Genomic DNA, 18,133 nt, shown 5'->3' on the forward strand with positions numbered 1-18,133 from the left:
TAGTAACTTTCAGTTTTAATTAAAATTAACAAAACACTGAAGTAAAGATGGCAATTATTAGACCCATTACTCTTTAATTCAATCACTGTTATTAATGCGCGCTGAATATAAACAAGTAAAACTTTTAATTTGTTTGGCTTATAAATTTTTGTTTTCATAAAATATGTCATATTTTAAAAATTTAAGATTTATCACCAAAAGAACGTATTAAAAATTTAAGTAGTCTGAAATAAATACATGAAAAAATTATTATTATTTAAATAATTGAATAAAAATTCATAATTAGCTAAAAACAACCATTTGATTTATATAGTTTTGGAATAAATGACTCAATAAAAACTTAATTTTTTTTTATAAATGATAAATGTCAAACGTTTATGCTGCCATTCAAAAAATAATCATACAAAGTTTATTCATATACATGTGCATTGAAATAATATTTATTTTTTATAAGTATACTACGAAGCAATTACAAAATAATTATGTTAGTGGCGAGGAGCATTTTAACAGATGTTTCCTTCTTTTAATGCTTGCTAAAACTAGTTTTTTTTTCAAAGCAAGCGTTTAACTTAGACTACCTAACGTTAAGTGGTGTTGAACACGTAAAGTTAAAATAAACCAACCTAATACGCCATTCAATAACTAATCTATCTCGTCGAAAACAAGGCCGAATCGTACATCACAGGGGACCCCAACCCCCGATCAAATATCATAGATAGAAGCCTTGCTGGAGTTTCTTCCGCAAATTGTCTAGCTGGAAATGCTTTCCGAAGTGGTAGCAATGAAGTTAGCCGGGGAATAGCAACCAACTAAGCCGAGATTCCAATGCTAAGCGGGTATTATCAACTAGTGACAGACCAAATCGAGATCTCCTCGTGGAGGCCTAATCACTTCATGAAGCGTCAGCCGAAGCGATCTAAGAACTCGATGGCATCCCAGTCCGGTGAAATAGTAGTATGTAACAGTCCGAGCAGACTTCTCCGGGGGTCCTCGACCTTTGCTTCATCAAAAGAGCCTCAAAATAATCAGTACTTTCAAGTGTACTAGTATGTACAAGTTTTTGTTTCACTTCCGTTGTCTGATCACCGGTTCTTTCGTAATTTTAAGTAAAATATACCCATTTTAATACTGTCCAGTATTACTTATTGCGAACAAACTCACAAACAGAAGGTAGCGAATAAAAGAAACTTTTGATCTGTAATTCGGTATTAAACCTTGCCGGGTATTCATAAAGGAATGATAAACGCGTTACGAGTATTTTATTATATGATAATTATTCCGTTCCCACAAACATGGCGACCCTTCATCATTTGATTTCTTTTCTTTAGTTATCAGTTTTGTGCATATAGTACCCTGCCAATTACTTTCCTACTTCCCGTACACTCCTTCTTGTTTTGTATCTAAACCTTGATTTTCTTTTCTATAATATTCTAAACATCATAAGCGTTACCCAAACCGAGGTTCCCTCTCGATTACACAGCTAAGAACTATTTGAATGACAAAGATTCTTAGGGACAATCGACTCCGCGTTCATCTGCTCTGAAGGTACGAGTATAATACATCTTGTAATGTAAAAAAGTTAATGTTCTTTGCTTTTTGAATAGAGCAAGTCTCGAGTTTCTTGCTGTTTCTTCTCAGCGCATATATGCATTACGAACGTTTTATAAACGCCGGTAAGCTAGACCCACTTTAAATAAAGAATTATAAATTTAAATTTGATTTTTGAAGGCTTTTGCACCTTGTCACTTCATGAAGTAGCCACCCAAGGGATCTAGGAGTTTAACCGCTGACCAATCCAGTCAAATAATAAATGTCCACGAATCCGAGCTCCAAAATGTGGTCTCTAGGCTTATTTACTGTAAATAGATCTAGTCTAAGCACCTTCAGCACTCTACGATACAATTAACTGTAACGATGGCGCGGTACGGCGATGTCGGTCAGACTATACGTCAAACCTGGCTTTGTTAATACTAACACATTTCACAGTATGGTCACAGACGCTCAACAAGCCTTAGGAAGAGATTTCTCTACGAGATCGAATCAAGAATGAGGAGGTTCGTTGAGGAACGGTAGTTATCGACATAGCCGTGCGAATTCGCAACTTGAATTAGCAGCGAGTAAGCCTTAAGGTTCTGAAGTGTAGATAACGGATCAGCAAACACAGCGTACAAATCCCACTTACATGGTGGACACACGATCTTGTTAAGATCCTATTGGAAATCTCTGGTGGATACTTAAGTTCAGCAGTGGATGTTTTATAGCTGAAATGATGATGATAATACTCCAAACCAGTGAAACTTTCAACGCCAACTCGCAAACAGCATTTATTAATGACAAAAATAGCTAATAACTAAAATTGTAGTAATTGTTAACATCGCGTTAAAAAATAATTTGGTTATTGCGGTAATAATTTAGTTTTCAATTGTTCTTTAATAATCTAATAGAATCAGGCGTTACCTTGCGGAAGTCCACCCTAAGTAAGAAAGGGACTAATATATAGCTACTTCCACTATGCAGCAGTAGTCGTGCAATGAAGTGCACCGCTCGCCAACCCGCTGATAAATGCGCATGCGGCAAACAATGCGAAGTTGTTTAATTTTTATGGGTTGTTCAAGATTTCATCTTTAAAACGTCGAAAAACCTTAATGCCACAATATCGATAGTTTTAGATATATAACAAATAACAGACAATATTTATTTAAAAAAACATACGACTTGAAACGAATACTACAATACAAAAGATAAACAAAACTACATTTCTTGTACGTAAGATATCCACCCGCAAGGTGGACAGATTACAGATAAGCTTGTGAAGGTCGTTGGCAAAATGTTGGATGCAAACAACTCCCAACCGGTCTTATTGGAAATTTATAAGGGAGGCGTAGATCTACTAGCTGAAATGAAAAGTACTCTATAAATATCTGCACCTAGCATAAAAATCTATTGTTTCTCGAAACTGAACCTATAGAACAAAGTGTACTGTTATTCCATTTAATAAATGCGTTAAATATGTTATACACATTTATATGATTTACAATTAGAACACTACACGTTCACAAAAAGAATATATAATTCCTTATTATACTATCTTAAAGTTTTCAGCCCAGTCTCATCCGTAGAATGCCATTTCCGACATGCATTGCCATGATTTTATAAAATCACTGCAAAGAATATCGACCAGAATTACATCGCAGCACATCGCAAAAATATTACTGTACGTTTTAAAAACATTAAATAAAACTAAATGATCGATCAAAAGTCAAAAGACCCAATTAAATTGTTCACATTCACAACATCGGTTTATTTATTACGTTCATTCAGTTTTGACAGGTAATATATTCATCAATTTATGATTTCCTTTACAGATAATATAGGTTTTTACTTTTTTTTTTACGATACGTCAACAAACGCGTTATGACGTTCTCGGGCGAGTGTTCATGTTATATCGCATATTAAGGAAATATGAATTCACTATTGTTTCATTAGACGCCGCAGAAAATGAAACAATTTTAAAATGCTAACAGGTTTATTGGGTTGTGCTTGAGAAATTAAAGTCATAAATTTGAATAATAAATTAAGGTGGTGTCGTATCAGTGAAAGATTAAAATTTTAATTAAAGCCTTTTTTTATTTGCTTCAGGCACTAAAAAAAGCAATTGTGCATGATTGGTAGCACTGTTTTTTGACATTGTTAGTTTTATAAAATAAATGTACCCACTTTTCTTAATTTTCTTCACTTCATTCTTCCCGTTTCTGAAGTGAGGTCCTCTCGCCATATTGGGGGGTGTTCACCAAGGCCTACCCAAGCTGGTAGATCTGCTGGTTACGGAAAGTCGGTGGATGCAGGCAGGGCAAGACCTGTCATCGTGGCTTAGGGAGAAGTCTGTTCCTTGCATTGAGGCTGATAAATATGAGGTAATATTTTAAAAAATATTCACTGCAAAATACATTAATAAATTATGACAATTAAATCAAGCGTTCTATTTATATTCGTATTATAGCGTTTGAATGGATTTCATAAATAATCCAGAAACTATCAACCAAGGTCCAGAATAAAACTTAAAATTATGTGATGCGCTTTCGATAAATTTACGGAAAAGTTATTAATATTAATATAATAACTCTCGGACAGACCCGCGCTGACATCATTACGAACAAGATGTCCAATGAAACAGGTCCAAGCTCCCGTGCTGTTGGTTAAGTTGATCCGATGGGATAAATATATGTAGGAAACATATTTATACCGCTATATTTTAATTTTGGAATGGATGATTAAAATTATTTGTCTAACCAAAATTGTTTTACTATTATTATATATGTGATATACTCCAAAATAAGAGTGAATTTTCGAGTTTTTAAATTCCTCGACTCGTGTATCACAGAGGTTACCATTTCGAATGTTCTAGAGAGAAATTTTATCGGGAGTTTCTTTCGACACTTCTTCTCGAAGTAATGGTAACTAGCCGGGTTTAATCTGTTGCTAATGCAACCGATCAAGTCGAATTTCAGCCCTTTCGGGCGCCTATTAGTCGGAATGATAAATAGGTATTATCGTCGAGTGACAGTTCAGCTTGAGGGCCCTTGTGCCTAAGAGATCTAAGAGCTTTACTGTTTCCCAATTCGGCGAATCTGGTGCCCGATCTGAAGCTCCCCGCGGAGCCCTCGAATTTCCAGCTTGCAGCTGGAACCCTGCAGCTATTTAACTTACCAAAGGTTTTAAGTTAAGTGCACTGTGTCCTGCCACTTCGAAACCGCGGAATCTGCAAATCTTACCTGGATAGCAGATTTAGCCAGGTCCAAAAAGAGACTGTTATGAATGTGGTGAATTAATAAGCTATAAAATTTCTGATTCTGATTTTCATTAAATAATAATGTCACATAATAAAATATACACACATGTATGTAGACATTAGTGACAAAAAAGCTCTGATGTCTAATAATAATAAAACCATCGTCGATTTCAAACAAAAATTCGTTGTCATCTTTTCGGCCCGTAAACGCTCACTGTACCGCAAAGGCCTCCTTCAAAGATATCTATTAAGGGATATACAATAATCGATATGCTTAGCAGGCGGGTTGACGATCGTAATGTGATCATCACACCATCCTCTGAAAACTTTTTTGTGAACATATATTTATATCACATCTATATATATATATATATATATATATATATATATATATATATATATATATAAAATTCTCGTGTCACGGTGTTCGAACTTGAACTCCTCTGAAACGGCTCGACTGATTTTTACAAAATTTTATATGCGTATTTAGTAGGTCTAAGAATCGGCTACTATCTATTTTTCATACCCCTAAGTGATAAGGGTTGTTCACCCTAAAATTTTTTTGTTTTGGACGAAATTTTTTGATTTTATTTTTTATGATACAACATACAAAAATACACACAACCCTAAAATTTCACCCCTCTACGATCAACCCTTATTTTTAAATTGAAAATTAAAAATATTTTTTTTGCAAAACAACGTTTGCGGGATCAGCTAGTATATATATATATATATATATATATATAGGATTGTATCCCGGGAATTCAAACCGCGACCTACAATGGCAGTTCTCAGTCTTCTACCGCTGAGCTACCACTACTCGCAGTATAATGTTATGCAACCAAAATTAAACAAAAATATCTTAATCCACTTAGAACTTTGTTTCGGCAACCAGAATTAATCGCATGATGAATTAACGTGCCATATATTTGTCTGTAAATATGTCTCAATATCAAAATTCAAAAAGTGCATAACAAATAAATTGGTTTGACATCGACGATATTTAAAATAAAGGTAGTGACACGCTTTTCTTTATCAAGCTCACCCTAGACATAACAGGTGATAGCGTCGCGCCCAATCATCACATTAGACAGCCCGTGTTAACTTTAATTTAAAAGTTTAATAGTCATTAAAATAGAGGAGTATTAGTTTTGTTATCTGCACTAAGGCGAACACGTTTCCAATGACCGTTATATCTTGGGTATAAATCAACGGATGCGACGGTCGGAATCTAATGGTTTGAATCCAAATCCGCCAAAGCACCTTGCCGGTGGAAAAAAAATTGGGCTGATGCGAAAGGCAGGTGATTCCTGACATTAATGAAGTAAGGGCAAAGAAAGATATTCTGGTCTGAGTTCATTTACAACGCGACTAGCGACAGCGCCTGACTTCGTCTGCATGTAAATTAAAATTTAAAAGATTGCTTTTAAACCCGGCAATAATTTGTACCACAAAATATGTACGTGCTGTTTTTAAATTAAAATATATGTATTATCTTAATATACTCATTATGTAATAAAAATCTTTTGTAGCTTCTCTTTTAGCGTTAGTACATAGTATCAGATGAAAAACAAATTTCAATGAAATTTAATAAACTATAAAAGGATCATATACATACTACGTATTTTTGAAAACCTTTATTTGTTAATTACCTATTTCAATATACTCTTGATTTTGAGAAAATAGAAATGACAAATAAAATCTTAAAATTTCAGCACGTTTTATTATCTAACTTTACAATTATTACAATAAAAGAAAGAGACTCTTACAAAAATTTGGCTTATATGTAAATTATGCAACAATAATTGTTAATTTGACAATTATTTTATTCCAAATTTTTGAAGTATAAAACCTTTTAATCATATGTACACAAAGTCAATTGGTATGTTTAGGGATGTCCGAAATCCTTACTTTTAATATGTACAAAGTGACATACACTATTCCAATTTGTTATATTTAATTCATCGACTCTCTAAAGTTTGGTTCCTACAGTTGGCAAGTCTGCTTGATCTTGATAATACCAGTAATGTTTTTTCCTCTGTTCTCTCAGTTCAGTCCAGGTATACCAACATTGCAGAACAACTGAGAGAGAAAGCGTAGTATTATTTGATTTTTTTAAAACTGAGTCAGTTATAGCTATGCGACGTAATTTATAGACGTCAGTATGATGGTGAACCACATACAGCAAGAGTCCGTTATTGGTTAGTTTTACAAGGAAAGTGATCAAAAACAGTATCAGAAACATCACAACGGTTTGTTGATCAGATCCGCGTTTCGTACATTCGAAGGCTGAAAAATTCATTGGCTGAAAGTCGTCTACAATAAGATGTTACTTGAAAATCTATGGAGGATGCCAAATTTTAGCAAAGGAAATCGTAGGGTAAAAATTATGATGATTATGAAAGGAACTGTAACGAGGAATATCGTCTCGACGTGTGCAGATAAAGCAATAGATTCTACGTTAAAGTCTGCTAACATTAAACAAAAAGATTTCTCTTTCATGATATATACTCATTGATGCAGGTATTTTTCAAAAAAAAAAATAAATTTAAAACTATTGAGTTATTTTTCAAACTTCCTGTACACTAATTTTCGTGTTTACTTTGTGCATGCGGTCCCCGAATTGTTGAATATGATATCCTATACAACAGTGTTTATCAAACCACGACGTAATAAAACTTACTTCTAATTGGCAGCAGAAATAGAAGCCGCATTGATATTGACTAGATGGCATCTTGCCGGGTAGTGAGACCATCATAGGACAGAAAATCTCAGCCAGTATAAAGAATTAAAGTAAACGGAATAGATTGATATGTACTATAATAATTGTTTTTTTTTTAAATTCATTCACAATGCACATGATCCGTAAAGGTTTTATTACGTTAATAACGTTCTGAATTAGAGAAAGCGAAGCGGATTGGGATCCAAAAGTTGCACAAACAACCTTGTTGAGGTCGTTGAAAAATGCTAGATGCAAACCGCTTCCAAACCGTGTCATTGGAAATCTATTATAGAGTCTCTTGTCCAGTAAAGGATGATAACGGTGATGATGAATCGTGAAACTATACAACTACTCTACGATTTTATTTTGTTCAAAATAGGGTACGAAAACATATCTAAATGGCAGTTAAAGAAATAATGGCCGCACAAAATAAACATTTCATCAGTTAACATCAGTATAATACGACAGTTCCGTTTGATAGTAATTTAAAGAAAACTCGATTAAATAGATAAAATAAAGCTATGCACAGACAAACGGATGTTCACATGCACATGCCATAACTTAATGACTACATAAAATGAGTCTCGGTTATAAATTAGATAAGAAATTTTCCTTATTAAACATCTGTGGCTGGGCTCGCATGAAATTAGAACTTATGTCAAAAGTCCGGAGGTAAATGACCGTATTAACTTCGCTACTAAAATAGACGATTCTATTTAAATATATTTGATGTAAGAATGACTAACATACTCAGTTATCGTTCGGGAAATAGATGATTAAGCTTTTGATACATTCACGTGCTCTCCGGAAGTTTTTATTTTTAATTATACCTCGAATTACTTTGTTAAAAATAAATAACATGTTACGAATTCGTAACATCTTGGTACAGAAATAAATATTTAAATTTATTAACTTCGGACGAATCTAAATGTACAGAATGTTCTGGAGTGCCGCTGAAAATAAAATAAAATATTGTTCTTTCTCTCTGACATTTCTAGAATAATAAATAGCATGTCTACGGATTTTAATCTTAGTTTAGAATTTAAGATTATTTACCGTCAATCGAATGTTGTCTATTTTCTTTGCTGAATAATTTTAGGCTTATCCATAATATTAATTATAAATTACAATTACAAAAACGGCCAAACTCATTAGCTTTTTTAAAAACTTAATCCAACTATTTGAACTAGATTCTTTTGCCGGATAAGCGTATGCGCTAAGCGAACCATTATGTGGACTGTAAATACTATTTATTTTACATTTTCTAAGGTTTACCTTAACGTATCATGCACTCCTAAATAAGATTAATTTGACTGAAGGAATTACTGCATGAGTTGGCGAAAATAAACTTTATAACGTACACGGTTGCACGGATTACGTCTCACAATGAAGGATCACAAAGGAAACCGGTAGACGAACGGTCCTCTAAAAATACGTCGCATTCAGTGGCGTCGTTAATTGTTAGCAAGATTTACCCATCTCGACATCTGCTTCTAGTTTTTAAATCCCACCTTAGTCGACAAAAAGTCTGTTATAACAAAAAAAGACGTTAACCCTTTCGAAAATCGACTTTCATTCTTTCGTTATTTTTACTTTATGTTGTTGATATGTCATTGTTTTTAATAACGTATAATAATCAAAAGTTGTTGGTCGAGGGTTCTTTATAAGCCGAAAATTAATTGTTTTTTGTTACTTTTATTCACACCTTTACCTAACTGTTCGTCGTTAATTTGTAAAGATTAAAATCTTATGTAATGACTGGATCGTAATCGTCGTTTAAGCCCATAGATACCTACTGCAAGGTATAGGCTTCCCCCAAAGATATCTATGGGAGGAATATACCAGAATTGGAGGTTAGATATCGCATTGTGGTATTATGGTATGGTATGCTGGGATCACTGCTGCAAATCGTCTATAAACTTATTTGTGAGCAGTGGGAATCTAATGTATCTAATGCAAAAAGCTTAAGGTACATAAAATTGTATCCCGGGACTCAGTCTCCCGACCTACGATAATAAGTCTCTATCCTCTACCGCTGGGCTGTCACTGCGCAATAACTGAGTGAAGAATTTTGCGTTAATATTGGTACGGCAATTGAGAAACCTCGTCAATGAAGCATCGATTATTATCGGTTCAATCCTTTCATTAAAAATTTCTTTATGATTATTACAATCACTCAATCAGCCGTAGGACATCCACTTCTGAATATAAGTACTCCCCCATAGATTTTCAAATCGAGGAAGCGGCGTGGTCCCAGCGTTTTCCAATCACCATAACAAGTTTGCTTGTGGTTTCGGTAAATAGTTTACAAATTCATACTTATTTTTTTTATTATGTAATTAATTTCTGTGTAATATCAACGTGTTGCAGTTATATGTATATAAATATATATATGCATATATATACACACACTGTCATATATATATATATATATATATATATATATATATATATGTGTGTGTGTGTGTGTGTGTGTGTGTGTGTGTGTGAGTGTGAGCGCATGTATGGATACGCTGATACTTGCCGTAACGCCCAAAATACACTTAATATTACAAGCTATAGAAATGTTCGCGAATAGTTGCAGAGATTATGATGCAATATGAACCTCTTCCATAATAAAGCATATCTATTACAGAAGAAAGGATGATAAATAACCTTTAGATGTTAGCTCACAGCTTTCTTAAAATATGTCTAACACAGCTGCTCAAGTGACATTTCCAAATTTCTCGTGTTCGTAGGGCAGGGAGTGCGCTTAGCCTAAAACCTCGTGAATCGAATCCGCGACGTTCGTTCAAAACACTAGACTACCACTGCTTTAATATAATATAGTACATAAATAGCTATTACGCTATAAAACGTACCAGCTAGCTGTGCAAGTTGAAAACTGTTTTCATTCAAATACACCTTGTGACTACGCATTCAAAGATCATACAATTTCTATAAGTTTATTTATCGTAGCAAAGGAACAGCTGCTCAATTTGCATAGCCGTAGATTACATATATACAAACAGGTTTGGAGTACGGCGGGCGCGGCGCATTTCACGGTTGGTACCGCTACGGGCGCGCTGATGACACCTGTACGACTAACGGTACACGATCCGCGCCGATTAATCAATAAAACGTAAAATAAAACCGCATTCGTCTAAACGTTCCGTCAAATACACGTACCATTCTACATTTTTCCCGGTTTTCCTTATCGATTCGGATAGAGCGGGTTCCTGTTACAATTTCTTCACTTTTAAATACTAGTAACTTTTACAATAGGTTATTTCGTTTTAAAAAATTATTGCTGTTCCGCGAGCTTCGCGAACTTCATGAACGCTCCTTAACCCCTCTTGCGTGTAGGATTTTGTAATACATTGTAAAACATTTTCATTTTTGTCTCTTTATAAGCATCTTAGGTAACTTTCATTATTTTAACCTGAAACCTGTAGTACGTGATTTTTCTATGAATAATATAAACGGCATATACAAAAGTCCAGGCACAGCACAGCTTTACGGAAGACCTTCATCCTCTCTCCCCTACCCTCCATCCGATTAATGAACTTTAAATGCGTCGTAAAGGCAGAAAAAGCAGTGGACTTGAAGTATACGACCAACTACAATCATGACTGCTCTATTAATAAAAATATTTGATCCTCATAGAAATTCCAGTTATAGCTCATTTAGATATAAATTATATCAATTTATAATGTAATCTAGTATTACTGAAAGCGCTGTACCGCTTCTTATAAAGCGTGACATGGTAGATGCCAAGGGCCGCCGTCGCGTTCGCTGACGGCGGATTGACGAAAAAGACGTTATTATTTCCTGCTCTGCAAGCAAAAGTAACATGCCTGCTTTGCATTAAATAGACGTCAAATATTTAACAGATATGGACAGGTGTTTTAATTTACTCTATTAAATTTTTAAGCATTTTTTCCAAGTAATCTATACGTAAAATTTTGCCTTAATGAAGATTAAAAATAATTTAAAAAGTATGTTAGATTAGTTATTTTAGTTGTGTCGTTTTGACGCTGTCAACTCGGTCCCTGACACTGAACTGGAGTAAGGACTTTAGAGGGGTGCCCCCCCTCCCATAGCTCATATCTCATGTACAGCTGCCGGTGACGTCACAACCTGTTAATGCCACGATATTTACGACAATGTAACCACGTTCCAATACGTTCCAACCTACTTAAGCTACGGGTTTCTAATTTCACTTGTATATTTATAAGTTTAACGTCACAGTTATTTAATTATGAATAGTATAAAGGCAATAAATAAACTAATTGATATTCATAAGACGCCTGTGGCCAGCTGCCAACATTACTTCTTATTTATATTCTTCAAAAGATATTACTTATGCCCAAATACGTTGTGTAGTTTGAGTAAGTTAGTTCAACGTACGTGTATTCAGTGATACAAAACACCAACAAATTCGGGAAACAATCATATTTCTCTACTATATCAGCTGTTATTTTCGTTTCTACTTATATACAGGGTGAGAGGTTATCGGTGTAAAAGTTTAAAGGGTACAATGTCGAGATAGAGTATATCTCATTTGTCAGCGAAAACATTTAAAGCTATAGCACCTATTTCCAATCACCTGTAACCAAGAGGGATCACTTTGAAATATGTTACATTAATTTATTATGCTACTGGAATGCCACTGGCCAACAACTACGTATATTAGCTATACTCAAAGAATATTATAAAATAACATTATTATTATATTAGTTTAAATTAAATTTATTTAAGATATGGTATGTTATATTAGGTCTATCTGTAATTGTGTGTGCATCATAGTGTAACGATTGAAATCATGTAAACTTAAATTTATTTCGTCGTATTCTGTGTCAGTCTAATACTGTGCAAAGTCTGATAAAATTACAAATTTTTTCTTTAGTATTAATTAAAAATTTGACTAAGTAAACACAAAAAAATCGACTTTTTAATAACACGTAAAGCATTTTAAAAAAAAAATTTAAATAAAGAGGTTTCAAAATTTAGGTCCTCATTTATATAAATGTTAAAAAGATTTAATTAAAAAGACTTTATTTCGACAATCAAAAACCGTATTTTGTCTCCTTTAAGGTACACAGTATACATGTATTAGGTCTTTCAAATATATATTTACTTGCTGTCTCCCACTCGCGAGACCCGCACTGCCTTTTGTGGATGCCGTCGTCTTCGCCTTCGTTTCAGCCCAAAGACGCCCACTACAAGGAAAAGATCTTTCCCAAAAATCTATACGGGAAGATATAACATATCGCAAGGCTTGCCAGGAGGTTTGACAAACACAGTGTAGTATTATGGTAAGCAGAAGATATTGCTGTCCAATCCTTTGGAAACTTGTTTGTGAGCAGCGACGATCCTGTATAATTACTACTCAAAGTGTGAATTATTTACGATTATATCCTGGGAATCGAATCCGCGACTTACAATAGCGACTCTTAGTCCTTTGGGCTAACACATCTCAAAAATATGCATTTATTTAATGAAGTAGTCCTCAACTTCGCTTACGAGTGAAATATCTTAAATCCCTATTAAATTTCAAGACTCTAAACCTTGTGACTCCAAAGATTTCGTGATAAGTCAGTAAATGAAAATCTATGTACATATTACATATAGTATAAATTATTGAAACCCAGACAATGTAATTGGTTATAACATTTTCGCTTTTTTTTCTACAGCATAATATTTTAAATATGTGTTATATTAATGAGTGTTATTTGTTTCGTAATTTAGTTTACCGACATAAAACAAAAAAGGGTACCTTTTACCGGATGTTTCGTATAGGAGACATGCATTATCGTGCACTACCCTAATTTTAAGCAGAAACACGAAATTAGTATTTAAACAATAAGCTCGGAATAAAGGAATATGGCTCTCAATAAAACTATCAGTACCATGTATCTAATAGGGGTTGGACACCCTTTGTTTACAAACACGTGATAGTGATAGCAGATAGTGATGATGTGATGGTACCGGCGGTGGTGGTGGGTGGTCGCCACACAAGACGACACGTGCGTACGAGACACTCAAGCGATCCGCTTCCGTAATAGTCGAAGCTTATTAAATGATATTATAACGAACTAACGATGAAGTCGATTATCATTAATATTTTAATGATAAGAATTAATGAAGCTACATCTTAACTGTTCACGTCCCTAAATCAGTTAAATATTTATAAGGATATTTTTTATGTTATCTAATGAGCTCAATTGGCTTATATCTTTCAACTCTTTAGCTTTATTGGAATCGGAATGATGTTTTAATTCAAATTCCTCTCTCCGTTTTTACGTTCTACTTAAGGTTTAATTAACTTTAGATGTGAAATTAAAAAATGGACATTCCAAATTTTATTCCTCTTGATTAATAAAATAAAAAATTGATAAGTATTTCATCATCATCATCATCAATACGTAGTCTGGCCATAAATACTGTTACTATTCAAAAAAAGAAAATATTACGTTTGAATTTGGAATCTGTCATTTTTATATGATTGCTTGATGTGTTTTCTTATTTTCGCGCCATTATATTGTTAAATATTTTGTTATATTAAAATGGAGTGGGGTGATAAAGAGAACCGAATCGCTGTGATTGCCTTACATAAAGTAGGTATGGAGAAAAGTGCAATTTTTAAAACCCTCCACCCGCTTGGTATTAGTCAAATGTTTGTTTACCGGGCTATTGATAGGTACAATGATACCTCCTCTGTTTGTGACAGAAAAAGATCTGGCCGTCCACGTACCGTTCGTGTGAAAAAGGTGATTAAAGCAGTTAGGGAAAGAATTCGAAGAAATCCTGTCCGTAAGCAAAAGATTTTATCTCGGGAGATGAAGATAGCTCCTAGAACCATGTCGCGTATATTAAAAGATGACTTAGGACTTGCAGCCTATAAGAGACGTACTGGTCACTTCTTAACTGATAATTTAAAGAAGAATAGGGTGGTAAAATCCAAACAACTACTTAAGCGGTACGCAAAGGGAGGTCACAAAAAAATTTTGTTTACGGATGAGAAAATTTTTACAATTGAGCAGTATTTTAATAAACAAAATGACCGCATTTATGCTGGAAGCTCTAAAGAAGCTTCGCAATTAGTAAACAGAGTACAACGTGGGCATTATCCCACTTCAGTGATGGTTTGGTGGGGTGTTAGCTATGAAGGGGTGACTGAGCCATATTTTTGTGAAAAAGGTATTAAAACGTCGGCACAAGTTTATCAAAATACCATTCTTGAGACGGTAGTTAAGCCTTTAACTAACACCATGTTCAATAACAAAGAATGGTGCTTTCAACAAGACTCGGCACCGGGTCATAGAGCTCGATCCACCCAATCTTGGTTGAAAACTAACGTTCCGTACTTTATCAGCACTGAAAACTGGCCGTCGTCAAGTCCTGACCTAAATCCATTGGATTATGATTTATGGTCAGTTTTAGAGAGTAAGGCTTGCTCTAAACGCCATGATAATTTGGAGTCCCTAAAACGATCCATTCGGTTGGCAGTGAAGAATTTTCCTCTAGAAAGAGTTCGTGCTGCTATTGATAACTGGCCTCAACGTTTAAAAGACTGTATTGCAGCCAATGGAGACCACTTCGAATAAACATTGTATATTTTTAATAGTTATATATTGATGTATTAAACTAACTCACTATGAAAGGAATAAATGTTACGTATAAAAAAAAAATCGTGCTTTTCTTTATAACAATATTTATGGCAAGACTAAGTATAATCATTGCCTTTAAAACATTCCTTTTTATCAATCTATTTATAAACGTACGGCTATTTAATATATCCTAAAAGTCGAAACATACAAAAACTATCACAGTGATTTTATTTAATTATAAAGAACAATACATTAAAAATTACAAATTAAAAAAATTGCTATTTAAAAAAAAGATGCAGTAATAAAGTTTTAACTAGTACAATAGTCAACGACTTACTGAAATTAAACATCCAGTTATTTTAAATGAAAAATTTTTAAACTGCACTCTACAAAATCTCCAATGCATTAAAATATTTTATTATACACCCTTTAATATTTTGTATAGTAAAAATACATTACTTGATCTACCTCACAAATAATGTGACTTAAACAAAAATCCTCAATCACGTTCAAGTGGTTTCCTTTTTACGCATTAAAGCGATTGGTGACAGGATTACGAAGTCAAATATATAACAAAACACTGGTCATTTCGGCCGTCCTTTTATGGAATAGCGTGCTGATGTTAATGGAAGGTATCTAAGTGAACGTGAATTCGGCAGGTATTCGCGGTACGTCATTACAAAACACTATTACATAACTCTCTGTCGACCTAAATGCAGCTATGTCTTTCGTATCTATAGCGACTCGAAATTCGTAAGCGTTTATTAAATAGCTTTTATGTATATTAAAAAAATGTGCAGCAACATATTGTATGTTGTACAGAAGGTAATAGTTTTGAACTTTATTAATCAATCGTCAAAATAACCAATATGTTTTTTTCACCGTAAGTCATAGTAGCCAGTAGTAGTTTTTAGCAAAACAGGGTAAGTAGATATAGCTGTAAAAGCTCTAAAGATATTAATAAAAAGCTCATTTGTTACCAAAAAGCTTTAAAGCTTTTGGACCTATTTCCGATTGCTATGTGTAAAGTAATGACTCTGTAATATATTACAATAATTAATTTTATCTATTGAAATGCTACAGGCCAATAGCTCTTAGCAGTAGAAAGTTTGCAAAGACAGTAATAATATTTAATTTTAATATGTATATTATCCAAAATTTTAAATTAACAGTTTTTTGCTATGTTATCATTACGTTAACGTAACCCAACGTCTAAAGTAGAAATTAAAACATAACAAGCAAATAAATAAATGTGATTTGAAAAAAATTACCGAAGTCACAAGTAAGCGCTACTCTACAACATCCCTATGCCAAAATCACGTATATTTTTTTTTCCCGCCAAAGGTGCAATATGCACAGACAACTTGTACCCGCATGCCATTTTTTTTGTAGCACGTGCTTGCTTTTTGTCAGGCTTCCTCGTGCCGGTGCCTCACATCTGTAGTCAAAAGGCTGTGGTTTTTGGTACTGCCGAACCAATTTTAGAAGGTCTTTATCCACTCGCTTATTCTTTGTAGCTGCGGACTCTTTCACTTGTTCGGGTAGTACAATTTGCAACATGATGCTGGCTGTTTTGTACCTGCCGACTGCATCTGGTGCTTTCCTTTAGTTTCGAACAATTTAAAAATAGTACGCGCCTGTTGTGCGCGAAATGGGACGACCAGCTGCCGAAGCTAAGACGCCAGCAGTAAGTGTGCACTGCGTATTATCTAAAGCAATTAATGCAGCTTCTGTGTAAGCTGGTACCGCCATTGAGAGAGCACGATAATACGCCTGTTTTTCTTCATAGTGTAATGGAACTTACCAATCTGATGATTTTTTTTTTAAATAGTTGGTTAGGTGTGTTTTGTAAATTTTAGCACATTTCAAAATAAAAAGTGTTTAAAAATTTATTCTTGGTAGAGGTTTTAAAATATGTTAACGATTCTAAACCAAATTCGTATCGCTATTGACGAAAACGGTCACGTCGTTATATACGTTGCAATGTGCTGTCTGTCTTTGCTATAGTATTTTATATATATAAACAATTTTGTGTACTATACACAACAGTTTTATGAAGCACAAAATCAAATCAGTTAATTATAGATGTCGTAATTTACAAAGCAATAACTCAGGGGACAATCATACATCACACCATCCTGAGAACTAGACACACTGACTTTCCGGACGAAGTGACGACGATACCACAAACAAAGTACACACATATCGTAACAAGAGAAAATTTCAGTCGCAATAATAGAGAAGATACCGCCACACAGTTGGCAGATTTTCTCCTATCATAAACAGAAGTGATTTTCAGCTCCAATATTTTTAACATCAACTATTCAAATCAAGGATTCGTGCAACTTAGAGTCCGAATACTATACGAGTAATGAGTGACAGCCCAAGTCATGGTCCCCTCCAAAGGTCCATACAAACAAGGAGGAAAAACCCAAAGTCCTCTCGAGTGTCCGTGAGTAATTAAAAATACGTTTAGGTTAAGCACCCTCCGTGCCTTATCAAACGCTCCAAATCTTTCCAAAGAATTAAACAAGAAAACATACAAGGAAAATAAAACATTTAAACAACAAACGGACAACATTAAGACATATAATAAACTACAGTACTTAATAAAGTATAGTAAATATCTTAACCATATTGCAGAAGTAAGTTTTGTGTTTTTGATTAGTTATAAATATATTATATAATTTTATATAATAATATAACACGACACCTAGTACAATAGGAAATTTTAAAAATAAATCTGACTTTAAAAAAAAACAAGAATTATCTTATCCCTTCCGTTTCCGAGAAGGGAAATTAAAGGACGTAAAAAAGACCACGGAATCTGTTAATGCCAATAAGTTAACAGTAACCGTTCTTTATGAAATCTGTTGATATGTTTTATAAGAAATTAATTTAACATATTATTATTCAAAAGATTAATCAAATTCACCAGTGCAGATACATCACATATAGGAAAAGAATCATTTATTTATAATTTATATATGGATAGACGATTTATAGTTTTATTTGGCGTACCTTAAAGGA

This window comes from Battus philenor, unplaced genomic scaffold (assembly GCF_028537555.1).
Source record: "Battus philenor isolate CCGP_79_NKW_IND1 unplaced genomic scaffold, ilBatPhil1.0.hap1 SCAF_18, whole genome shotgun sequence".
Classification (NCBI taxonomy): Eukaryota; Metazoa; Arthropoda; class Insecta; order Lepidoptera; family Papilionidae; genus Battus; species Battus philenor.